The 27,521-nt window shown below is 36.5% G+C and overlaps 1 long non-coding RNA gene across 1 annotated transcript in view; it reads left to right on the forward strand.

The window, feature by feature from the left end:
* The first annotated feature begins 1,264 nt into the window (after window positions 1–1,264).
* LOC140528310 (uncharacterized) overlaps window positions 1,265–27,521 on the forward strand; it is an 80,267-nt gene continuing 54,010 nt past the window's right edge. The window contains exon 1 of the long non-coding RNA XR_011975140.1: window positions 1,265–1,499. This is a non-coding gene — a long non-coding RNA (uncharacterized lncRNA). The remainder of the gene's footprint in view (window positions 1,500–27,521) is intronic.

The raw sequence follows: 27,521 nt of genomic DNA on the forward strand, positions 1-27,521 counted from the left end.
CCAAAGAGCTCTTTTCCCTCCAGCTGCCTTGCAATAGATTTACAAGTAAACAATGAAATTCAAATCGTCTCATGAATTTTACAATTTCTCTTTTGCCCCTTTAAAACTGTACCTGGTTACACTTATATGTTCTTTTATGCTTACTGAAAGTTTTAGCTTTCAGCTTTACCAGTGTGAAACCTGGCTTTGATGGCATTTAGAGCTTCCTGGGATACCATCCTGACCTTCCTACATTCTCCAGGTGTATAATTAGGGCAGCAAGCCTAGGTCTTTCGGAAAAAACAGAGACAATTCATTCTTGTGCATCATTGCTTGAAAACATCAAGGCTCTCTAATTTGATCTTTATGGGCCCTCATTCACCAGCAGCATCCATAATGCCTCCATCTCTTGTTGGAACATCTTCATGATTTGCTATTGGCAAAATCAAAACAATTATTTGTTCAATCAATCAGTCATGGAGACGGACCTATGAATAAGGATCCTCTCCTCATTTAGCTAGGCTAATCTTTGGACAATTGTCTGTTGACAAATAAAACCACCTCAAATCTATCATATGCAAAAGACAAACAATGATTTAATGAAAGACTTTGGACTAGAACCCTGTCCAGTTGTATTTCCATCACACAATACCATATCACTTAAAATAAACAAAAGACTCATCCATTGACCATGCCAGTATATAAACTAGGCATATATCTTCCTGTGTTTTCCTATGCTCTCATATGACTTTCTGGCCATAGTCAAGCACATGGCTTTGAAAATGGTATAGTATAAAGAACATTAGAATGAAATTAAAGGGACTGAATTTAAATCCAAACTGTATTATTTATTACTAGTAAGACCTTGGATAAGACTGTAGCCCTTAGTTTCCACATCTGGGAAAAGAAGGTTAGTGGTGAGAACTTTAAACTATAAATTCTATGTTTGTACAATCATCTTCAGAGGAGCTAAGTAATACAGTGGATAGATTGCCGGACCTAAAGTCAAGAGGATTCATCTTCCTGAGTTCAAATGTGACCTCAAACACTTACTATCTGTGTAATCCTGGGCAAGTCACTTAACCCTGTTTGCCCTAGTATCCCTATCTATAAAATGAACTAGAGAAGTAAATGACAAGCCACTCCAATATTTTTGCCAAGAAAACTCCATATGAGGTCACAAAGAGTCAAATATGACTGAAAATGACTGAACAATGGAAAAAAAATTATCTTTTTTCAAGTGTGGTTTGACTCTTTGGAATTAGATCCGGGCTTCATTCACTGAACTTCCATGCTGACTATACTTTCTCACCTCTTGGAATTTGACCTTTACACTGTATGCCTCATAATCCATCGGCCCCGCTGCTGACCTGAATGAAGATCCCAGCATTGTCCCTTGGTTTTTATAACATCTTAAGTACACATATTCTTCGGTGTACCTCCCCAATAATCCAATGCTGCCATCAGAGAAGTGAAGAGGATAGGAAAGAATGAGAGCTGCCAATAAGTTTTGGAATGAGGTGAGGAAACATGCTAGTGGTTGTGGTATAAATGTTATTTGGTGGGTGGGTACTTTTGAGAGGCATGGAGGATGATGTGGGTGGTTAATACAGACTTTACAGGCTTTAATGACATTTTGGAAGCAAAATAGTTTTCCCAAAACTATTTGTAAGACTGATATAAAGCAATTTTTCACTCACTTGTCAGAAGTATATAATATCCCTAAAGTACTAAGGAGAAGAGGTAGCTTTTTAAATTTTTTTTAAGAAAAATAAACTAGCAAGATATGCTGCCTTCACATAAAACATATATTTTATCTAGGTTAAGGATAATTAATGGGTTGGCTTAACTAACATTAGCATAACATTGCAAATCAATAAAATGCCATGATCTTGGAGAAAATTTAAATTATGAATAACTTACAGGGCAATGGAATGATGCATAGTGGGTGGATTAGCTGGGAAGGAATCTAGAAATTATTTTATTCTATCCCTTCATTATAATAACAGGATGTTAGGAATGATACCAGTTTTAAGAAGGTACATGTTGACCAGGAGTTCTTAACTTTGAGACAGCCCTGAGATCTTAGAACAACTTAAAGATTCTTATTAGAATGTTTTCAAATTATTGAAATGCCAAATTTCATGTAAAATTAGCAAAAATAAAGATGAATTTGTTTTTCTCTTTCATATTTCACAGATACCCTGATATTTATTCACAGACTCCTTGGTTAAAAACTCCTGTAACAATGGAGGCCAAGTCAATAACTCCTGCCATAATTGAGAATTATCTACTCTTGCTCATAAACCCACCTATGAATTCACACACTATCAGTGTTATAGCTATCCTCACCACCACCACCACCATCACCATCACCACCACCACCATCACCATCACCACCATCACCACCACCACTACCACCATCACCATCACCACCACCACCATCATCATCACCACCACCACCATCATCATCATAAAGAGCAGTAGCAACTGCAACTAGAAATATTTATTATGTATCTTCTGTTTCAGTCCATATAAAACACTGAAGATACAAATGCAATCCCTTATGCTCTTTTAATATTTTGCATTCTTTTTCACATGTGTGTATACATATGTGTGTTTCTCTGTGTATTTGTGTATGCATTTGTGGGCAAAGGTCAGATCTATGCTTTTCATTGGTATGGGGAACTCGCTGATGTGAAAAGTATCCTTTACCAACATAAGCTGTCATTTCTTCTACGATTTATAGTTTTACATAGTAAGGAGAATGACAGTTAAAATTATATATCAATTGGTATAAAGCTAAGTAGTGTCAGAGGTTAGACTTGAACTCAGATCTTCCTGATTTCAAGGTAAACCTGCTATTCATTATGCCATGCGGTCTTTCTGTACTACAGCTACTGGACAGTTATTTTTTCATTATTATATATTGTCATAGCATACTTCCATTGCCTTCATTTAGAGCACTGCCCTAATGATCTTTCAATCTCCTTTAGCACTTTAGCCTAATGACTGATAATTATCTAATTTGTATTCTTTGAATTTATGAATGAGGAAATAAATGAACATCTCTCAGGAAGGTTGACTTACTAAAACCTTCATTTATTTTAACTGATGTTCCTAGGATACAACAGTAACCAAATTATAAACTCAAATTTGGGAGAACCAGGAGTTGAAAATATCTCAGATGGTGGCACAGTGGTAGTCACTTGGTACTCATTAGAGGGATATTGTCATTTCTGGATTCATATATGTAAGACCCACTAATGAAAAGACGTTCAATATAGATATTGGAATGGAAGACTGATATGTAAGCCTATAGCTTGTGGTGAAAAGATATCTTCAACATTTAAAAAAAATGAAGATATGCTTTTTTAAAGCTTTCATAATTGTCAAAGAGACACTGATTTCAGTATGATGATCTCCAAATGCTAAATTTGAAAATAATGAATAAATTCCAACTAGTGATATGTTTTCAATATAATTCCAAGAATTTGTCAGGGCCATTGCAGTGTCACTTAATGTTGGAAAGTCAAAGAATCAAGCATTTTCAGGGAAAGCAAGTAAAAACCTCCCACTGTGGATCTTGCCCCCATTTTAATGTTAAAAGATGAAATATCACATTGAGGTATTTTATGAGGATAATTGTCACATCCCTTATACAATGGCATGCCCTCTCTGTTTATATTTCTGGCAGAGACTTCTATTTATAAAGAAGAAAATAAAAACCTTGTTTACTTTTACAAATAAAAATAAAGTGCCATTTTTTGCTCAGTGCTTGTAAGAGTTGAACAAATGATCCTCTTTTTTTTCTTTTTAAGCAAGCAGCTGGTGGCTTATTCCAGGGGTAACTTACAACTTCAGTGACATGCTTAATAAATTATCATTTGGTTTTTACGATTATCTGTGTTCACTTTTGTTATACTACATTAGCACAATTAATATCAAAAGTAACATGGGACAATTAGGTGAATACTTCTTCCTGAGGAAGAATTAAGGGGAAAGTCCAAAATGGATAAGTGTTATTTAATTGGTTTCCTTACTTCAATTTTTAATCTGTTGAGTGAAAAACACAATAGATTTATAGTTGTAGGATGGCATTCCCAACTTTTTTTGCTGCCAAAAGAACCACTACTTACTGATATCCTGGTTCACAATCTCAATATCATTCTCAACTTCTCAATCATGTTCACTCGACATGACATTTCTATGTCAATAGCTCTACTATTTGCTTCCTTCTCTCCCATCACACAGTCGCAGTAGACGAAGGAGAATTAGAATACTCCTCATGTACATCCTGGACTTCTCATGATCTCTCACTCCTCCCTCCTTGTCTAATCAGTTGCTAAGGCCTATTGATTTTACCTTTGCAACATTTCTCAAATATGCCTCCTTTTCTCCTCTGATACTGCGATCATTCTAATAGGCCCTTATCACTCCATGCCTGGATTGTTACAATAACTCATCATTGGTGGATCTAATTTCGTAAGTCTCATTCCAGCTCCAATGCACCCTCCATTCAGCCACCAAATGATTTTCCTAAAGTACAGTTTCAATACATGGATAGTATATATATATATATGTGTGTGTGTGTGTGTGTGTGTGTGTATATAAATATATATAATATGTATATATACACATATTTATGTATGTATATACATAGAGAGAGAGAGAGGAAGTATAAAATTATTCATATCTCCTTCTTACTCAAAAAACTGTCTCCTCTTGTTGCTTCCAGGATCAAATACAAAATTTTCTGTTTAGCATTCAAAACCCTCCAAAACCTAGACATTCCTACGTTTTCTTTCTTCTTGTACCTTAAAACCCAGCATGTGTTCTTAATCCAGTGACACTGGCCTCCTGACAATTCCATAAACAAGTCACACCTCTCAATTCTGGAAATTTTCTCTGGCTGTCCTCTATGCCTGGAATGTTCTCCCTCCTCTTATCCTCCTACAGATCTCCCTAATTTCCTTTAAATCCCAACAAAATTCTTTTCTTTTAATGGATGCCTTTCCAAATCACTCAATGCCAATGCCTTCCCTCTGTTAATTATTTTCAGTTTATTCTGTATATAGTTTGCTTTGAACATATTTGTTTGCATATTGTCTCCCCATTAAATCTAAGCTCCTTGAGAGCAGTCTATTTTCTGCAGCTTTTTGTATCCCCAGCAGCATTTAGCACAGTTGCTTACATAGAGTAGTCACTTAATAAATGTTTGCTAATTGATTGATAAAATAGTAAAAGTTATATGTCAACTAGAGGGCATTACTAGCAACATTACACACACACACACACACACACACACACGCGCACATGCACACACACACACACACACACACACACACATGCATATTCATTTGTTAGAAGGTCCTAAGGAAAATATAATACAAAGAAAGGCCTGCAGTACTTCCATAGGTGCTGACAAAAGTCAAGTTGAGTGAGAGATATAAAATCACAAACTACAATTAAGTGCCTATGGACTGGAGAGTGGAATTTTCTGGAAAAGCAATAGAGAAATTCCGACAACTGCAACAACAACTATGCTATTCAAAGGTGTACATCTTTGTGTCCATTCCTTTTTGTGTGTGCTGAACTTGACCTGTATTACAACTAGCTCTGCACTTTACTCATCCTATGGTATATTCAGGAGGCTGGTTCTAACACAATCTTTGAACTCTCACAAACCATCATAAAGATTGAAGAAGAAATACTCCAGATTATAGACTAAAATTTCAGAGACTAAACGGCATTCAAAGATTATCCAGTTCACCTCACTTTCATTTTATGAAGAAGCTCATAGAAGTGGCATTGTTTGTTAGGGTCATGAACTCAAATTCAAACAATTTTCTTTTTAATTCTGAGCTAGTACGCAGCACCTCTTTCAGTGTTAACGGTTTATAATTCTATGTTGTCTTCCAGTTAAGTTATCTTCCAACTTCTAACAAAATAATCTAAGCTGAACAAAGAGTTGACATCCACTATCACTCCTTTCTCAACTTGTTATTCAGTCCACTTTATATTTATTTGCTTCATCAAGTTATGACATCATATTTCATGGAGAAGATTGTTTGGGGGCTCTAACCTAATAGTTTACTCAGGAGAAATTCAAAGAGATATATGCTACATGGAAGCTACGAAGGAGATGTTGGTTTAGGGGCATAATGATTCTAGGGTGATGATTAGTGGTGCTTTAAAAAGCAGTATCGATGATTTAATGGAAACTGGAATTTTTTTACAAACTTCACGGTTTTCAGTTTCAGTATATGAATAGCTTTCCCTAAAGCATTTCTCAAGGTAAAATCTGCTTGTATTCTTATTATTTTTTGGCCCATCTTGTTAAAGCAAGAAAGCAAATATTATTGAATTGGAAAGAGTGATTGAAAATAAACAGTGCAAAGACATTTCTTTCTCCAGATGTTTCTGAAACGCAACTTTCTCCCATATTTTTCTCTAGAGTGTTCTAAAAATGCCAGGTTTTAAGACAACAAATGTCTGACATGAATTAAAAAAAATAAACAGAAAGAAATATATCTCTGATGTGAATTGATCAAAATAATAAATGATCTCAGTGCTGTAGTGTGGGGCAGCAGGAGAGCAAATATATGTTTACAATGCCTCCCTACAAATGTCTTGTTTCCCCTTCTTTTCTCTTGTCATTGTGTTTATAATCTCACACCATCATTAAAACTACTCCTATTGAAGTAAGATAAAGAATGATTTCTGAAAACCTTTTTCTATTTATACATATATGAAGAGTTGTGACATCATGCTCTTCTCAGTCTCCAACCTGAGGGGGCTTGTGAGTAAAACCTAGCAGGCACAATTAACTATGTACGTTCTATTTTTAAACTTCAATCCACGATATCTTTCTGAAGTTCATCCTAATCCTCTCTGTGACTTTCAATTTTCCACTGTGGAATAAAAATCACAGCTCCCCTTGCTTTTTTCCAACACATCTTGCCAATTACAGGAACAAGCTCAGTAGATAATTGATTGTATTTTGACCTTTGAGAACTAATTTGGATGATAAAATGGCTGCCCATTAAGAGATCAAGCCTAAACAATCCTTGTATAAAAGTTTCATTAACTCCTCTATTTCACAAAGTCTAAAAACTCTTCCTTATAATTATTGGGGACATGTTTTTGCTTCTTGATGTTGTAATTTTATCTTTTAATGCTGCATTCATTTCACAATTTTTAATGTAAAATACAAGGTAACAGATAAAGGAGGACTATTCTGAACAATGAAATAGAATAAAATAAAATAAAATGAAATGTTGGGTTTGTCCAAATGCCTCTGAATCTAAGGCAAAAAATAATCCCCAATTTTCTCTTATCTTCAAACATAATTTGTAGTTGATAAGGTAATGTTCTCCTGAGCAAACTTTCTTTCAAAAGATGGGTTTTGGTGAGAGAATGGCATTTACAAAGTGGCAATGAGACTGGGTCTATGTAAACAAAACAATTTGAAAAGTATATTAAATTTCATCTACACTGGGTGCTTGATGTTAATTTAAAAGCTAAGAATCAGATAGCCCATTGTGAAGTAGGAATCCTTAATTATATTTCTTACCTGTTTCGTAAATGTTGTGTTCATATGACATCAATCCAGTTTGGGGAAGAATGATAATGACTGTCTGAATGAATTAATGAATGAATATTATAGGAGTGACCTGAGAAATTCCCTCATCTGCTGAACCGGGGAACCACTGCATAGCTAGTCATTTTGGCTATATGGAATGGGATGAATTCTCTGGCACTTTCTTAAAAGTCATGTATAAGCAATGGTTAGCTGATCTTAGCATGTCTCTGTGACCAGGAAATTTCTCAAAGAAGACTGACTTAACCAGGAAAGAGTCATCTGGTTTTAGATTATAAAAAGTAAGGAAAAACCACTTCTAATCTCCTTTTAAGGTGTTGTTTTTGTTGAATCACAGCCAAGGCTTATTCTCCCTTGGACATTCATTAAGTGAAAAGTACCTTCCTTTTGTAGCAATGGTTATTGTATGAGTATGGAAGCAGGAAAATGTAATTGCCAAGGAAAGACAGAGATTATAACTCAAGTTCCTGGCTGCTTCCTATGCTTCATGTTTTCATTCCCTCAACACAAGTAACCAAGCAACCATCATGAAATAGACATTTCTGGCATTAGAAACTGCCTTCTGAGTTTAAGAAATTGGGTATTCCTCGAGTTGATTTAGGTACTGGTTTCCCAACATAAGGTGATTTCTTAAAAGAAAAAAAAATCTACTCAAAGAAAATAACAAGAGGATGTTGCAACTGAAATATCAGTAAGTTCTCTTGATTAGTCATGCTACATTAAAGAATAAATATTATCATTCAAACATCTATAGAGATGGAGGTAGCATAATATGAAATTATCATTTGCCCTGGTGGTTTTTTACATAAAATATGTGTTTTGGTGCTATACTGAATGTCAATTTGATTTATTAGTTCCATCTTAGGATGGATGTTCTATGCATATTTTAAGCAAGTAGAACCAATAAATTACCAGTGTTCCTTCCCTTCTCTATTATCTCTTCCAACTGGGTTGCTGGTGATAGCTACATTATGAGATTATAGTTAAATAGTGAAAACTTCAGCTTAAAATAATCCACCATTTCATTCACCTGGAATAGGAATATTAACCTCCACTGAAGCTTTGTAATCCCATGGAGGCAAATCTGGCTTCTTAAAGACTGTGCCAGCTCTGTGAATGTTCTTATAGGTCTTACCAGGATGGAATTATATAGAGTGTAGACTTTATAATGAACTTTTACATTAAGTCTAAAAATTATTCTAGTTAAATTGGAGATGTATTAATATAAGGTTGAAGTCAACTCTTTTATACCTTAATATGTGGTCAAACAATCAACTAACTTGTGATATAATTGGAAAAATATTTTAAACATATAATAAAGCATAGATAATATTACAATATGGTTTTCTAGGTTAATATGTGACCAGTAGGGATCCTTAGTGGCATCCATTTCTATTTACATTTGATGACACTGTCGTAGGCAAATGAAAACAACTGCAAATGTGATTGCTAATTTATTATCATTGGTCTTGGAAAAACTTGGAGAATGAACAATACGTTGTAAGACTTTTCAAAGAAAGGTAAATATTGTCTCAATAGGAAAGAGAGAAAGTAGTGAAATCTCAGAACTGCATAGTGAGTTCAGCTCCCATTTCTGGCAACATTTTTAGGCAAATTTATAAAATTATAATCTGTAAGCATTTGGAAAGGTAACCATAGATTCCTAGAAGCCATCCTGGCTTCTTCAAGAATAGGTCATGCCACAGTAAATTCACTTACTTTTTGACAGGGTATCTAGTCTCATAGATCACAGGAATGCTCAAGACTTAGGCAGAGTATACCTAGAAGCACTGTTAAACAAATTTTCTTATGCTGTGCTTGTGGATACAATGAAGTGACACTTGCTAGGTGATAGTAAATTAGGTAGGCTGTGAAATGATTGTATTACCAGAACCCCAAAATAGCTATTAATGGGTTGCCAATGTCAACCTGGAGGAAGTAATCTAGTATAGAGCCCCAGGGATCTTGACTTGGCCCTGCATTGTTCAACATTTTTGTCAGTGACTTGAATAAAGATAGAGATGACATGCTTGTCAATTTTACCAATGACACGAAGCTTAGAGGAATAGCTAATATTCTGGATGACAGAGTCAAGATCCACAAAAGATCTTGACAGGTTAAAAGAATAAATGAATTGCATAAGATAAAATTTAATTGGATAAATATAAATTTCTATAAGATTCTAAAGTAATTTCACAAATGCAGCATCAGGGAGGAATGGCTAGAAAACTATTTATTTAAAAAAATGGGTTTCTTAATATAACACTACTTTGAAAAGAGTCAGCAATATAACATGGCAGCCAAAAATGTTAACTCTATTCTAAGCTTCAGTGAGAAGCTGAATTCAGAAGAAAGATCATTATATTTCAGCTAAAACACTAGGTACTATAAGAAGGGTATTAATAACCTGGAGAGCATCCAGATGAGAGAACTAGAAGAGTGAAGGTATAAGATACTTTTCTGTACCATAATTGATTGAAGGGACTTCTTTATTCAGGAGACTGGGTTAGAGGGATGGGGTGACAGAGGTCATATTGAAGAGGGATTAGACTTTTTTCCCTTTGCTCTAGAGGTCACAACTTGGAATAAATGGGCAGAAATTGCAGAGAAACAAATTTGTCTCCGTGTAGATGTATGAGAGAAATTGGATATTCGGAGTATATCAATATGTTTTTGGCTGATCCAGTGTGGAAGGACCTGAAGCACTTGCTTCTATGATGGTCAAGATGACATTCAATTGAAGTGACTTGAAGAAATATTGAAGCATGTGTAGATATTCTATAACTAGTTCTGTTATGCTGAACTTGCAATTAGAAGAAGCCATTTCAACTGACTACCTATCCAGACCTTGGGGCAATAGCTTCAAAAGGCACTAACTAATGAGAGGTTTGGCTATCTTCTCTTTTGGTAGATCTCTATTCTTAGTTAAACTCCTTTTCTTAAAGTATCTGGTGAGAGAGAACTTACGACATCCTCCCCTCTGAAGCTAATATGGTCCATGAAAAGAAGGCTTGGTTCTTTGCCCCAACTTTGAATTTTTTATTTTAGGTCAAAGATATTAATGAGGTTTTGACCTTATGAGTTTAGAAACGTCAGGAGAGTAAACTTTCAGGAAATACTCAAGGTCTGTGATTCCCAGAGTCCAAGTCATCTAGGCCTTTAATCTGCCTAGCATCAATGGTCCATGGAACAAAGAGCAACCTTTTAAATCCAACTGAACAGTTCCAAAAACAAGGATTCATCTAATCTGACAGTCATGTCATAATTGATGGGATACATGTTTTGTTGAAACTGTGCTAATTTTCTCAGAGACATAGGTGGTATAACAGAAAGTGTAGCCTTGAGGTTGGTTGAGGGAGATATTTGTACTTTTGTTATTGCATACCTTGAAAGAAAATATTCCTTAGTAAAAGCTTAATGGTATTAAGTAGTTAAATGAAATTGGGGCTCTAGTCACAGGATGCAAAAAATTTAGGGAAAGCACAACTGGTCAAGGAATTGGAGAAATGTTACCAAGAGGTACCCTAAATTCCTTGATATACTTTGAAAGAGCTGAAGGGGAATTGTACCTGGCCTTGAGCTGTGAGAGCAAAGTAGAATTTTGCAAGATCAAATTACAGTGATTAATTAATTTCCAAAAATGTTATAGGTTGCTTCGGGGGTAGAATTTGTTCCCTTTAGAAAAACTTTTAAATGGGAGTGAGGATGAAAAATCAGTTACCTGTTAGGTTTGTAGTAAAGAAAAGTCTTGTCAATTCATGTATTGAACTACATTTTTGCATCTGTCCTTTGTTCTTAAAGAAGACCATGACATCAGGAAGATGACATGATTTGCAGTTGACTTTGATTTGAGTGAGGGAAGGCTGTGTAAGGTCACCAACTTCACTTTCTTCTCCTGAGCCATCTGGATTCAGTGGATTGAACTAGATAACCTCAAGAAGGAAACTAAAGTCCAGGAAGCTGAACCTACCTGGTCAAGATACATAGCCAATTAAGGGCAAGTATAGGACTGGAATCCAGTTTGATCTCTGAGTTTTTGTTTTTGCCATTTTTGTTTGCTGAGATAAGGGCTATATCTTCTATTTGACTTTTAAAGTATCTTATAACCTGACCCCTTCCTCTCTTTCCAGTTTTCTTATGCTTTATTCCCTTTCATGTGTTCTGCAATTCAGTGACACTAGCTTCCCTGCTGCTTCTCATTCAAGATATTCCATCTCCTGACTCCCTATTTTCAAGAAACTGTCTCTTATACTTGGAATTTTCTCTCTTCCTTCTGTCTCATTTACTTTTCATCCTGATTTCCCTGGATTCTCTGACTTTCTTTAATTATCCTGTAAAGTTCCACATACTGGAAAAAAAAAAAAAACTTTCCTGGTTCTCCTTCATGGTAGTGCTTTTCCTTTGAGCTTACCTGTAATTTTTCCTGTGTGTGCATCTTGTTTGTCCAAAGTTGTTTGCATGTTGTCTCCCCAGGGGAGTGATAGCAAATATTTAGCAACTAGGCTATCTGGGAATAATAAATAAAATATATGCACACATTTAATATGCATTATTAATGCTTTTGTAAATCTAAACAATCAACAAAACAATAAACCATGCTTTATACAGCCAATTTCTGAGTTATAAACATTCAAACAAAAACAAAGGAAAAATTAGAGCGTGCTCCAGCGTATCCCCATATCTGTCCAATAAACATGAGGTCCTTGAGAACACGGAATCTTTTTCACTTTTCTTTTTATGCCTAGCACTTAGCACATTGCCTGGCACATGAAAGATATTTAATAAACTCTTGCTGACTTGACTTGATTCAGTCATAGCAGATTCTATAGCTGATGCTTACTTAAGAAAGTCTTCCCCTCTTTAATTGGGATAGGACAAGGATATCTTGCCAATTATGATTAATTGACAGTTACCATATCCTTTCTGAGCCCTAACAGAAAAGAAATTAGAACCAACCAAAAATCTACATAAGGTCCACAATGCAAGTTTTTTAAAAGAATATTACCCTCTACCAGATGAAAGGACATCACTATTTGAGTCCTGTGACACTTTATCGTGGCATCAGCTTGTCTTGTGCTCTTGAAGACTGCCAGCCAAGCTCTAAGATTATCTGAGGACCAGCCTAGCTAACAGTAGAGAGACTAATTAAAAAACATAGTGTAGGCTATAGAGTAATGAATTCTTTTGACCAACAAAAATTCCCAAAGACCAAATGCAAAACCCTAAGAAGGACTGCAATACATGTCCTAGGAGGGATTAACCATGACTTTGAAATCTTAGATCCTAGAGTTTTTTTTGATGTAGGAACTAAGCGAGAAGTTACATAAACATCCTCAGGGCATCCTTTAAGGCCCAACTTAAAGCTCACTTCCTTTAAAAATCTTTCCTTGATTGATCCCACACCCATCCATTAGCTCATATCCACCCAACAGTTTTACATATGTTATATATATTATTTTGCATGAATTTATTTTTAAAATTAAGTGACTCATATCTATGTGAAACTTGAAACATTTGTATAATCTCATTTAATATTCATAATAGCCCTTCATGATAGATAATAGTAGTTGTTCATATCCAAATGACACTGGTAACCTTACTCATCCTGACATATGACACTCTCTTGAATTTATGCTCTTGTACTCCCCCACCCCATTCCAGAAACACCCTCTTTCCTTGTTCTCTGATATTTGGATTCTCTCCATTCCTTTAATGCTACTCAAATTTTAAAATTCTAAGACCTAAGAGGTCTTTCTTAGTCCCTTTAGCCTGTGCTTTCCCTCATATTACCTCCAATTAGCCTTTTATCTTTCCTTTTATGTATATAATTGCCTGCATGATGTCTCAGTTAATTAGCATTTAGGAAGTACTTATTATGTGTCAGGCACTTTAATAAGAAATATAGTTATAAAGAAAGGCAAAACCAGTTTGTGTTCTCAAGAAGCTCACATTTTTCTGGGGGGGACAATGTGTAAACAATGCTGACATAAGATAGATATGGGTTAGGCTGACAGTAAACAGAGGGAAAGCACTAGCATAGAAAGGAGAATAGGAATGAATTTTTTCAGGAAATAAGATTTTATCTGGGATTTGAAGGAATCCAGGAAGAAGAAGTGAAGAGGGAAAGCCTTCCAGGTATGGAAAAGAACAAATGAAAATGTCCAGGAGTTGGGAGATAGGATGTATCTCCCATTAGAACATTAGCTCCTTTAGAGCAATGATTGCTTTTGCCTTTCCAGGTATCTAGTGTTTGGTGCAATGTGTGGATTATGAGTACTATAAATAGAGTTTCTTGTGATTATTAATTCATACAGTTCTTTAAAGTTTACAAAATGATTTCTTCACAGAAAACCTGTGAGGTTAGTAGGTCAAATTTTAAGATCTTTTTTAATTTCTTCTATGAATTATTTTTGAGCAGATGACCATTTGATGTTACTGTAGAAGAATATCTTTGCTTCAATATCCTCCTCTGAAGATCAACCCTGGTCTTTTCTACTCTCATCAAAACTTTCTGTGGTTGAATTCTTTCTCTGACTGTGAATTTTTTTTTGGTAGTAATAGCTTAATTTTTGTAATTACCTCTAGCATTGGAGGATAGGAAATAGTGTCTGTTGCCCCAGATCTTCAGTTGTCTCCTTTGGCCTGGAACCAAAGCCAAACCTCCAGTATCCTTTAAGTGCCCACAGCCAGGGGCTTTCTGCCCCACTGCTGCTGTACGCACCTGGCCTGTGCTGGTTCCTTCTTGCTGCTGCCACTCCTAGTTCACAGCTCAGCTGGGTCTGGCATTCCTTGTTAGCAGAGGATCCCTCCATCTTCCCCAGCTCAGATGTCCAACTCCCCTCACTATCCTAGGGGTAAAAATTTCTGTGGCTGGGACCAAGCAGCTTCCCAAATCCACTAACCCTAGGGCATACAGCTTATTGTTTAAGAGGCTTGTGACTTGTTACAGCAGACCTTAGCCTGGATGTTTACTCTTCCTTAGGACCAAACCTCCTCCTGAGATTTTTCTTCATATCTTCTCTAACTGTCCCTTTTTCACAGGCATACAACAATGAGATCAGAACAACAGTTCTGTAGACCTTCAGTTTGATAATTAGTCTAATACCTCTTCTCTCATAAACTTTCCTTTGGAGTCTCCTAAACACTGAGCTAGCTCTGGCAATGTGTGTATCAACTTCATCTTCTATGTGGGCATCCCTAAAAAATACACTGCCAAGTTAAGTTAACCTATCCATAACATTCAAAACTTCTCCATTTGTTTTAACTGATGGTTCCAAGTATGGATGGTGTGGTGATGACTGATTGAGTACCTGTCTTTTCTTAGTGTTACTTATTAGGCCAAAATTAGCACAGGCAGTAGAGAATTGATGGATACTTTTTTGCATCTTTGTTATATGCCTGTGAAACATGTACAGTCTATACAGTCTACCAGTACTATACCAGAAAAATTATTCACTTCCATTTGAACTGTTTAAGGAAGATTCTGAGGATCACCTGACAGGATAAGTTACCAGACACTGAAGTCCTTGCCCAAGTTGAACTGCCAAGCATTCAAACTATGCTTCAGAGAGCATAACTCTGAGGGGCTGGCCATGTTGTTCGAATGCAAAATGTAGACTTGCCAAAAAGACTGTTTTATGCAGAACTCATATAGGGCAAGCAATCACATGGCGTCAGAAGAAGAGATACAAGGACACTCTCAAGGTCTCTCTCAAGAATTTTGAATTTGACTGTGCAACATGAGAGACATTGGCACAGGACCACCCACTCAGTATGGCATGCCCACATCAGAAAGGGTGCTGTGCTCTATGAGCAAAGCAGAATTGAGACAGCACAAAGTAACAGTAGGAAGAGCAAATTTGAAGTATCTACCCCAAATGTTTACATGGACTATGTGTGCCCAACCTGTGGTAGAGCATTCTGAACACACATTGGTCTGATCAGCCACAGCTGGACACACAGAAGCTTCACTTTATCATGGTCACACCATTTTGGTCCTCTTTGAAAATGAAGAACAACCAATTGTCCCTGGAAGACCCTGTTGTGTCCCTATTATTATTTAGTTTTATCTGCACTTTTTTTGTCCTAACCTGTTCTTTTATCTCTTTTGTGGGGGAAAATCTTGGGACCCTGGAATTTTCTGACCTACTCTGCCATCATCCCAGAATCCTCTCCTAGTTCAAGTTTTAGCATCACCATTTCATAGTGGCAGAAATTGAGGCATAAAGAAGGGATATCACTTGTCAAAGGTCACTTGGGTTTTAGCAAAGATCTTGGACTTACTGGAACATTGTATATCTCCAGTTCCAGGACTGTTTATACTATATCAAATTGCCTCTTGAAATGTTACTACATCTCTGCATGCAAATTTTCTCTAAATAAATGAAACGTAAGTTCTTCATCACCAGAAGAACTCACTTCTTATGGATTCTCCCATAATTGATAGCATTTTATTAGGCACAGAGCAAATGTTCGCTCACCATGGTAACTTGATGACAGAAGGGAGGGCCTTGCTATGCAGAACACAGAGCTAATACAAAGGCAAATGGGTTCAATAAGGATCAAAGATATCTTTGTTTATATCTGTATCGATATGTAATTCCACCATTTTGAATAAAGATTTCAGCTTTATTAAAACAACAGCAAATGCAGTTGATCAATTTGACTTAGATGTCCTGTCAGTTTAAGCTAAAGTCTTGGCATTTGAGCCTAGAGGCCATATGGAAAAGGAATTAATTATTCTTCTTGACCTCAGGTGGACAAAATCAGGGTGGAAATCATTGAGGCACGTTTAAACTTGACATAAGTAGGGAAGGGAAAAGCCGCCCTAATAGTAGCCTTCCTATTCTTTCTAGAATGGAATGAGTTTCCACATGGTAATAGGTTTCCCCTCATTAGAAGTCATCAGAAAAAGTTGAAGGACTATTTTTCATCTAGATTATAGAAGTCTGACTGAATAACCTGGAGGAATACAGAGAGAAGCCACCAGTAACCTCACAAAAGCTCTTCCTCAGTAAGACTTAGGTACAGTATTTCCTTGACTCTCCAATTGTTTTAGACACATCTCAGAGTATAGAGCCCTCCCCTGCTTTTGTACTGACACATAATCTGCCTCCCTGTAAACTTCTACAATAATTTGTAGTTCTTTCACTCTAACCTAGGGCCAATGAGAGTACGTTAAATCTGTCATATGCCACAGTTTGATTGAATTATTTGAAGAAAACTGTCAAGTTCTAGTTAGTCTTCACTATTCTACACTTCCAGTTCTTCCTTGAAACACGTCAGACACCCCATTTCACCACTGGCTGAATTCTGTATGACATAGATTGTGAATTCTTAGAGCAAATGGACATTATCTGCAAAGCAATATCTATAAAGCAATACAGCAATCCCCTAACTTTAAAATGGCCATCCTTATCCTATGCTCTGTTCCCCCTCCCCAGTACCTCCTGTCTCTGTCTTGCTAGGATAATAGCCCTTATCATGGCCTATGCTTACCCAAATAATTAAGGAAATTATCAAATTTGAAAAATAGCAAAAGAAAAAATGAGAAAGTATAAAACATTGCTTTTCCTTTCTCTCATGTGAGTTTCCTAATAGCAGCTGGGCAGTTGGGTTTGCCTAGAAGGCTCCCTTTAATCTTCAAGTGTAAACAAAAATTGTAGGAAAAATTGTTCCAATGGATACTTTCAGTATGTAAGTGAATCCTTAATTTCTACCAGTGTATCTCTTGCTAACATGTGGAATGATCTATGTTTATCCTAAACTGTCTTGTTTATGAGAGATGGACATTTCCAAACTTGGTGGTCCACATGCAATATCAAGAGTTTGGGAAATTCTGAACTAAATATCCATTTGACACCTTAAATTCAATATATCCAAAAATGAGCTATTATCTTTCACCCTAGACCCTGACCCATAACTTCCCTATTAATGTAGAGGGTACCACCATCCTTCCAGTCCCTGAGTCTGGTAACCTACATTTCATCCTGTACTACTCACTATCTCTCACTCTCCTTATTCATTCAAATGCCAGGCACTATTGATTTCACCTCTGAAACATGTCTTGAATACCCTCCCTTCTTTTTGACATTTATCACCACTCTGGTTCAGGCCTTCATCATCTCACTCCTGGATTTTTACAATAGCCTGCTTGTGTGTCTGCCTATCTCAAGTCTCTCCCAACTCTAATCCATCCTCCATTCAAACACCAACTATCTATTTTTTTTTTCCCTGAAATATGTAGGACATCCAGTTTTACCAGTAGATTACCATAAAATCATGGGTAATTCAACATGTAGGTCCAAACTCACCTGATAATTAGATATGAAAGTTAATTCAAAAAGAAATAATCTAAAACCAGATGTTCCTGAACAATTCTAAGGCTCTTAAAGTTCATGTGTGATAATGGCACACTGCCACACCACTTATTAAATGCCAGTGCCTTTCTATTGCCTCAAAGATCAAAAACAAAATGTTCCCTTTGACATTCAAAGTCTTCACAACCTAGCCATCTTTTTCCTTTTCCAGTCTACTTACAGTGTACTCCCAATATGCACTATTAGATAAAGTGACACTGGCTTTCCTCCTGTTCCGTAACCCACAATGCACCACATCTCTCAGCTCCAGGTAACTTCTCTGGCTATTATTCCTCATGCCTAAAATACTCTCCCTCTTCAACTATACTTACTAACTAACCTGGCTTTCTTTAAGATTCAACTAAAGTCCTATCTTTTCCAAGAAGTCTTTTTCAATACCTATTAATTCTAGTTCCTTCCTTCTGTTGACTGCTTCCTATTCATCCTGTATATATCTTGGCTGTATACATTCATTTTCATGTTGCCTCCTCCATTAGATTGTAAGCTTCTTAAGTACATGAACCATCTTTTGCCTTTTTTGTAACCCTAACACAAAACACAGTGCTTCTATTTTTGTACATTTTACTCAATTCTCTATATATTTTAGAAGAGGCCTTTATCATAGACAATAGTTGCAAAAACTCATTCTCAGTTTTCTGCTTCCCTCCTAGTCTTGGTGGCATTGGATTTGTTTGTTCAAAAACTCTTCAATTTAATGTAATCAAAATTATCCATTTTACACTTCATAATGTTCTCTATCTCTTGTTTGGTCACAAATTTCTCTATTCTGCATAAATCTGACAAATACACTATTCCTTGCTCATCTAATTTGTTTACAGCATCAGTCTCCATACCTAGATCATGTATCCATTTGGACTTTTTTCTCATGTATGGTGTCAGGCATTGGTCTGTGTCCAGTTTCCACCACACTATTATCCAGGTTTCCCAGCAATTTTTGTCAGGGAGTTCTTATCCCAGAAGCTGAGGTCCTTAGGTTTATTAAAAAGTAGATTGCTATACTCACTGACTACTGTGTCTTGAGTACCTAACTATTCAACTGGTCTACCCTTCTTTTTCTTAGCCAATACCAAGTGGAACAATTGGGGAATGGTTGAACAAGTTGTGGTATATGAATGTAATGGAATAATATTGTCTGATAAAAAATGACTAACAGGAAGACTTCAGAGAGGCCTGAAAGGACTTGTATGAACTGATGCTGAGTGAAAGGAGCAGATCCAGGAGATCATTGTACTCAGTAACAACCATAGTGTGCAAGGAATTTTTGTGGTAGACTTAGCCCTTTACACCTATGGACCTAAAACATTTCCAAAGGACTCTTGAGGCAAAATGTTATCTACATTCAGAGAAAAAAACTATGGAATTGGAACACAGAATCAAGCAGAATATTTTCTCTTGTGTTATGTTTTGTTTTGTTTGGGTTTTTCTCATGGTTTCTCCCATTTATTTTAATTCTTCCATGAAACATGACTAATGTGAAAATAAGTTTAATAAGAATGTATGTGTAGAATCCATATAAGGCTGAATGCTGTTTAGGAGAGGGAGGGGAGAAGGAGGGGGAGAAAATTTAAGATTTATGGAAGTGATCGTAGAAAACTGAAAACAAACAAATTAATAAAAAAACAGTGTTTGGAAAACAGTAGACACTTAACAAACATCAACTGATTGAAATCATTGTTCTGACTAGCTTCAGGCAAGGAAATACAAAACAGAAGAGACAACTAGAAATGTAAGTTTCAGTTAGAGACAGAGAGACATAGAAACAAAAATAGAGACAAAGACAGGTAGCAGAGAGGTAGAGAGAAAAAGACAGAATGCATACAGAGACACAGGGACGAAAACAGAAAGAGAGTGGAATTGTGGAAAGGGAGGGAGTCAGGAGATAGAGTATCATGAGTGAGGAACATCTAGGAGGTGAGTTTCACTGTAATGCAAAGTACATGGAAGGGAATAAATTATTAGAATTTGAAAAGATAGGAAGACATGAGAGTATGAAGGGTTTTAGGACACAAACAGAGGATTCTATATTTCATACTGAAAGTACTAGGGAGCCACTGGAGTTAAATGAATGGAGAAATGGTAAGATCCAACCTTCCAAAAGAAACATCAATTTGACAACTTACTGAAAGGTTAACTGGAGTGCGATGATAGAAATCAGCCTGACCAATCAGTAAACTATTGCAATACTTCAGGTGTGAGGCAAGGAGAGGCTAAACCAAGGGGATGACAGTATCAGAAAAGAGATATTACAAAGAGTGAATTATTCTTTCCCTTGTACTTAACTCTTTTTTGGAGAAGTTGTACAGGTGACTCATATATCAATGAGAGGACTGAATCACTTCCAAGTTTCTTTCTAATATTAAAATATTATCAGTCCATAGAAATGGCAAGGAATAGTTGCAGAGGTAGGGGGGGTGAGATAACTGAATTTGGAGTCAAATTCATGAAATCTAGGTCTCCTTTTTAACCACCGATATGACCTTAAATAAATAACTTTTGTCTAGGTATCAGCTTTCTCATCTACATTATGAAGTCCCTTGGTTTTGATGATCTAAGTCGCAGGATCTTGTTGATTGAGTCTTTATCTTTAGGCTAAAAGCTTTACTTTTTCTTGGAGAGCTACACTGAAAAAGGTTTCCATTTTCTAGACCTGACAGAATTGTAGCCTTATTACTTCTGACAAACAAATCCTATGACCTATGCTCCATTCATAATCTTCTACATATGTAGAAGATATCTATAGTATCCTCCTACCTACAGGTATCCTCCTATACCCCTCCCTGCTCCCAATATGTATCAAACAGATGCCCATTTCTGTGTCACAGCTGCTTATCAGAAGAAAGGACTTATCCCTTTCCTTTGGATAGGGAGATCTTTGGATGACTCTTTGTACAAAGACATAAACCAAACAGGATTCTTATATGCATGGTATATCCACAATTGCTCATCCCAGTTTTATTTTTAATACAGTAAACATCTATTAATTTGATTTTTTTTCCCAAAAATTTCAGAGTTCTTGGGAACTGAAATTATACTGCTTCAATAGATGATTTTAAAATTTCTCACTAACCAGCTCTTTCCAGCTATTCATGCTTATGAATCATGAAAGTTTATAGAGCTCTGAATCTAAAGACACCATGGTTATTTCACAAAGTTAATTCAAATACATCTACATAGTATGTTGTCTAATTCCTACAAATAATGTGAAAACAGTTGAAGAGGCATTAACAAGCTCTTTAGAGGAGTGAGTACAGGAAAGTGAAATGTTTGAAGATTTTGTCATAGAAGGAATTAGGGGTATTTATTAGGGGTATTATGACACATAATAGGAACTTAGCAAATTCTTATTTACAAGTTGAGAAGTAAAGAGCATATTGGAACATTTTGACCAATACTTGAAGGTCCATGATATAGAATAAAGATTATACTGGTTCTGCTTGGCTCTAGAGGGAAGAATTTTTAATAATGAGGAACAATTACAGAAAGATGGATTTAACTTAGATGTAAAGAAAAAAATTTTCCTAATAATTAAAGCTTTCTAAATATAGAGTAGACTGTATTGGTCAGTATTGGTTTCTCAGTCTCTGGTAGTCTTCAACTAGAGGTAGTTGGCTAATTATCAGGGATGAAGCTATTCATGCTTTAGGTAAGTGCTAGATTAGATCACCTTTGAAATCCTGTCTAAACTCACAATTCTAGAGTTCTATGCCTTAGACAGGATGCCCCAAAAATCTTAGTGTGAAATTTTAACCTTTTAAAAACTTAAAGGGAACCTTATCCTCTTCCTCTGAATTGAGGGGACTTATTAAAATATCATATGAAAACTTTTGGAACACACTATATATGAATCACTCAATCAGTAAATATATTTAAGCCCTATTACAAACAAGTTTTAAGTTCCAAATAGGTTGAACCAACAAAGGATGTTCACTGGAACTACAATTTGATTTCAATATACTTACCATTTCCTGGTAATAAAGGCAACTTACAAAATGACCAGTAGATGCATTTTCAACACAAAACTTTTTATTTTCAAGGCCCAAGTTTTATCATTTTGGGGACAGATACATATAACAAATATATGTATTACATATTTTGTCGGATAGGCATATATATAATAATAGTTCCTATTTATAAATGTTTTACCATGTTATCTGGTGCTTTCCTAAGATTAACTTTCAGGATATTCATGTGAGAATTATTATCTCTAGCTTACAGATTAAAAACTAGGATAAGAAAAGTCATTTTGCCCTCATATTTACATTCTGTTTTATAGTTTCCAGTGTACTTTCCCACACAACAGCCATCAGAGCTGTGGATAGTATAAATATTTTATACATGAGAAATCAAATGGTACAGCTGATAGAACACTCAGTATGGAGTCAGGAAGTGTTGAGTAAAAAACTAATCTGACATTTTCTAGTTGTATGACCCAGGGATATTTTTTTTAATCTTTATGGCCTCTGTTTTCTCACCTGTTAAATGGGGATAATAGTACCTTCACCTAAGACAGTTGGGAGGATCAAATGAGTGAATACACTTTTAAAGCATTTGGCACAGTGCCTGGCAAATAATGGGTATTTGATATATTCTCTTTTGATACAAAAGTCTGTCTATATGGGACCATATGTTCCTTGGTGGAAATCAACATGTGAGGAGTAGGGCAGAGTTGATGAAAGCAGGAAAAAGATCTGCTCTCTTCAGCCTGTTTGGCCTCTCTGGTCTCTTTGGGCATTTCTGCCTTCCAGTTTTGATAGAGAAGATAAGCATTGGCAACCCCCTTTAGGTTGCTGAAGGTAGAAAAAGACTAAGGGGAAAAACCAACATGAGAGGAGATGGCAAAGTCCATCATATCATAATCCCGAGAATACTATACTAGAGACTTTGAGGAATTTCCCCTTTTGGGTGAGATTTGGGAGTATCTCTTGGTTTAGCTGAGTTACCTCACTCTCAATGAGAGAGAACTTTTAGTTTGTGTTATATGGCATATGTTCTCCTGTGTATTAGTTCTCTGATTTCTGTGTGGTTATTAGCTTAGATAAATGTGTTTCTCTGCTATTTGCTACAAGTATTCATTATGAATTTGGTATTTGGTTGGAAGTCATCTTGAATATAAAAATTGGGGCATCTTGTTCCTTTTTTAAGAATGGTAATCAAAAGTTTATCTGGAACCTATAAACTACCTCCCAGTGACTAACAATATTTTAGGAAGTAGGTAGATATAAGTCTAACCCCACACCACATCTTTCTTGGGAAAATAAAACACCCAGACTTTGCTCCCAATCTGCTGCTTCTCCCCCTGCAGGAATTAAAGTCTTCCAGGGAAAAGGGTGGAGGGAGATGCTAGAGATGCCTATTCCTACCTCCCTTCTCACCATAATCAACACCAATTGATAGATGTTGGGAAAACCTTAACATGTTTGTTATCTCCCGGCCATCTCTACTCCGTGACTAACTGCCTTAACACTGGACAAGTTATATAAAGTCTCTGTCTATCAGTTTTCTTATTGAAAGCAGGTAAGAGTTGACCAGATACTAATTCCACTTCCAGTATGAATCTATGATTCTAAAAGACATCACAGGAAAAATTCTCAGAGGATATTTAGTACTTTAGAAAGCACTAAATGCTACATATTCTGGAAGATACTAAAATAAATATGAGTGGGAAGGGCCTGGAAGCTCATGGAGAAGATATGATTTGTCATGGATTTCAAAGGATCTATAGGATATGGAAAAACAGACAACAGGGAAACCAATGTTTTACATGAGTTTGATTCCCTCTTTCTTTCTTCCTGTTAAAAACTGCATTTAAATGGAAAAAAACAAAACACTGAACAGTTTTAAAGGGTGTAGGGAGAAGGGAACATTTATATTGTGCAAATTTTATTTTTAAGTTTGAACAAAGAATAAAAAATAATTTTGATTCATACAAATTACAATGATCACTTACACATACTTAAAAAAAACTTTATTTAAAAATTGCTCATATTAAAACCCAACTGTAGAAACTACTTTTCCATTTTTTTCTCCTTTCATGTTCACATATAAGTTAAGATCACTCTCATACTGTATGTTGAACACATACAGTTACAAGTACAGATCATTTAAAAGAAGACAGTCTCTGCAAAATACGTGGAGTAGGGAAAGGACTCACTTGATTGTCTGTTAAATAAAAATTTTCTCCATCCACTATCAAATGATAGTTTGTCCTTGTCCCAATCTGCTGTACTGTATTAGTTTTCAGCAGTGGTAGCTTATCATTATAGACAAAACAGTCAACTTAATTGAATTTGAAAAGTACAAAAATTGTACTGACTTACCAAAAAGTGTGTTGTAGCTTTTTAAAGGATAAACAAAATAGCAAGAATTGGTTTTATTGCATCTCCTTTCCCACTTATGATCTGGAACTATACAAGGTGCAATGTAATTAAAAATAGAAGTCAATAAATCTGAGCCAAAATACACATGGCATAATATCATGATAATGAATTTGAACTTGGAGATTCTCACAGTCATCAACTCTGAATTTAATTTATGCCAAGTCCTAAAAAAAATGTAGTTCTACCCTGGAATTCAGTGCCTTCCTCTCTAGAAATAGATCATTTTTGTCAATAGTTTTCCTTGTAAAACGAATCCAAAGGGCCAAATGGAGTTGAAAATGATAAAGCACATAAAGTTCATCTTCTTTTCAGTTGGATTCCCCTTTGACCTGTACTCTCCTTTAGAAGTAGCTAGGTAGAACTATGCATAGAGTGTTGTCTCTAGAATCAGAAAGACCTAAATATAAATCCAGCCTCAAACACTTACTAGCTATGTGACCCTGAGTAAGTTACTGAACTGTTGCCTGCCTGAGTTTCCTCAAATGTAAAATAGGGATAACAATTGAACTTTCTTCCTGGAGTTATGAGAATGAAATGAAAATATTGGTAAAATGCACAGCACAATGCGTGGCACACTTAAATGCTCATTCACTTACTCTTTTGGTGAGGGTAACTGAACTCTGAATATGCAGAGCAGACACAGCTTGTTGGAGTCATTTAAAGGAGCAAGATCTTACAAGCAAGGATCAAACCAGAGTTGAGGATTCAAGTGAAGTTCAAGGTAAAGTTGGAGCCCAGTGATCAGGAAGGCTCATAGAAGTGGGACTCTACTCAGTTCTCAAAGTCAGTGCAAGTTATGTATTAAAAACCAGGGCAGATAGAAACCAGGACAAAAATATGGAAGGATGAAACAATTCAATTCCATTTAATTTAACACACAAGGTGTGCCTTAAAGCCCTGTTTATGGTCATACTAGCCACATCTGTAGATGAAGGATGGCAAGAGGGTAGGTAACCAAAGAGACAAAGGCCTGGATTTTGTCCCAGCTTAGTCATATCTGTGCACTTTTGTCTTTTTTTCTCCTTCTCAAACATCAGTGTGGGAGAATGCAGGATCCTTAGGGTAAGAAAATGGGATAATTCCATGCTCCAAAGTTATTTAGTAGTTACTTGGCACATAGTTTTCATTCTAATTTTCATATTTTAAATTTGAGAGTGATATGGAATGCTCAAGGTAAACTCAAGTGGGGCTGTTCATGGATACCCTAAAACCAGGGACCAGGAGGTTTAGTCCAAAATAGATTAAGCCTAAAGACTTTAGACAGCTGGGAGACTCTTTGATCTAAAAAGCTTCATGCCTGGGGCTTAAAGTTTCCTGCTGGGAAAATAAAAGCCTTTTTAACCAAGACTGAGAAAACAAGAGAACAGGAGGGGAGGCTTTTTGCTGGTCCTAGAAAAAGTTTCTTGTCTTTCTTTAAAAAGAGAGGACTTGGGGGAGACACTTGTGAGCTTTAAGTTAAAGGAACATATCAGGCATTACTCATCCCATAAAAAAAAAAAAAGGTAGCCAAGGATTTCAACTGAGGCAGAAGTTGGAGGCTAGAGAGCTAAGAGTAAGAGAGTAAGCTAAGCAGGGAACAACTGAACATCACTAGCTAAGCTGCACCTGAGACTGTGGACACAGGAGTAATATCAAGTAACAATATGTGGACAGCAGAGCCATGTCCATGGGAACAGGGTCAAGCAGAACATCATTCAGAAACAACTATAAGATTAAGGGGGAATGAGATGAGTCAACAAAAGGTTCTTAGGAAATATCATCAGAAAACATCTAGAGGGCTGAATTTCACTTCAACAGTGAACCATGACATAGAAGTTCCTTTTGTATACATCCCTCCAGGTATGAGCCATGGCCACAAATGATCCGTGTGTGTGTGTGTGTGTGTGTGTGTGTGTGTGTGTTCTCTGCTGAAAGTTATACTGTCTTAGTAACCAACTCATTGTGTTCTCAGTTCTGCTTATCAATCAGTGTTGGGGAAGGCATCACTCTGATGGGATACAGGCTCAAGCCAAGACCTTTTCCCCTTGGTTCAGGAGAGGTTTTGTCACATTTGTCTGAAGGGCCCTGGAAAGTCTGACCTTGGGTCTGCTTGGATTCCCCTTCCATTTTTCCCAGGCCAGATACTCCCTATCTTCTATTTAGCATTCTTTTGATATTCCTCCTTTTTATCCAGCCACTCCCACCAAGATCCTCCCCAGAGTCTATCTGTATTTACCCCAGGGTACAGGTCATGCCCATACTGCCTAGTCAAGACCACTCCTGGGACCCCAGAGTAGTTAGATGGTGGCACCTGGATTCTTCCCTTAGTCTTTTTCTGGATTTAAGAAATCTTGCCTCCATGAACGTGTTCAGATTCAATCCAGCTCAGACTTTGTCTTGCTGAGATTCTGTCTGGCCCACTTGTGAATACAAGCATTACAAATGGTTAGGCTCCTCAAGAGTCAACCCAAGGTGGTAAATCTTTAATATACTTTGGCTTTTTGGTTTAAAGAAATCTTGAGTTGAATTCATTCAAGCAGGACCCAGCATGTCGGTATTTCGGGGTCCCCAGCACCCCTAAACCTCAACAACCCCATCTGCAGCTTTTGTATTACCTGCTATTCATCACATAGCAAGTCACCCCTTACCTGTTGGTACCTGATAATTTACTGGCAATTGGGGAGGAATTGAGTTGCGACGGCCCATTCCCTTTTGCTGACCTACACCTATCCAGATTGTCTTTATCTCATTATGAAAGTTATCAATAAAATGCTGGCTCCATCTTGAGCCCTTTGCTGATCTCCAGTGATCAGCCCATCAAAGTGTGGCTAACTTGACATATTTAATAAGCTTCTTTTAATTTTCTTTGTCCTGTGTTTTGCCTCATTAATCAAGGCAAAAGCCTGAACAAGGAACTTTCCTTTTAGCACCTCCATTTATGTTCTATACTTGTGACTACTCTCTCCAACACTGTTGTGGGAATTTGCAAGAGTGTGCCCTAGGGATATTGAAGAAATGTTCTGTTGTACTTTTTTTTTAACTGTGCTATTTCATTCTGCCACTACTTTGACCTAATTATGCCCCTGGCAAACCATTAAGAGTAAAGATCATGGGATCATTGATTTAGAAGTGGAGAGGACCATAGAGATCATAAGTCCAAACCTCTCATTTCATAAATACTCATGGGAGCTTATGTGCTGTGGC

The sequence above is a fragment of the Notamacropus eugenii genome, chromosome 1 (genome assembly GCF_028372415.1).
Source record: "Notamacropus eugenii isolate mMacEug1 chromosome 1, mMacEug1.pri_v2, whole genome shotgun sequence".
Taxonomy (NCBI): domain Eukaryota; kingdom Metazoa; phylum Chordata; class Mammalia; order Diprotodontia; family Macropodidae; genus Notamacropus; species Notamacropus eugenii.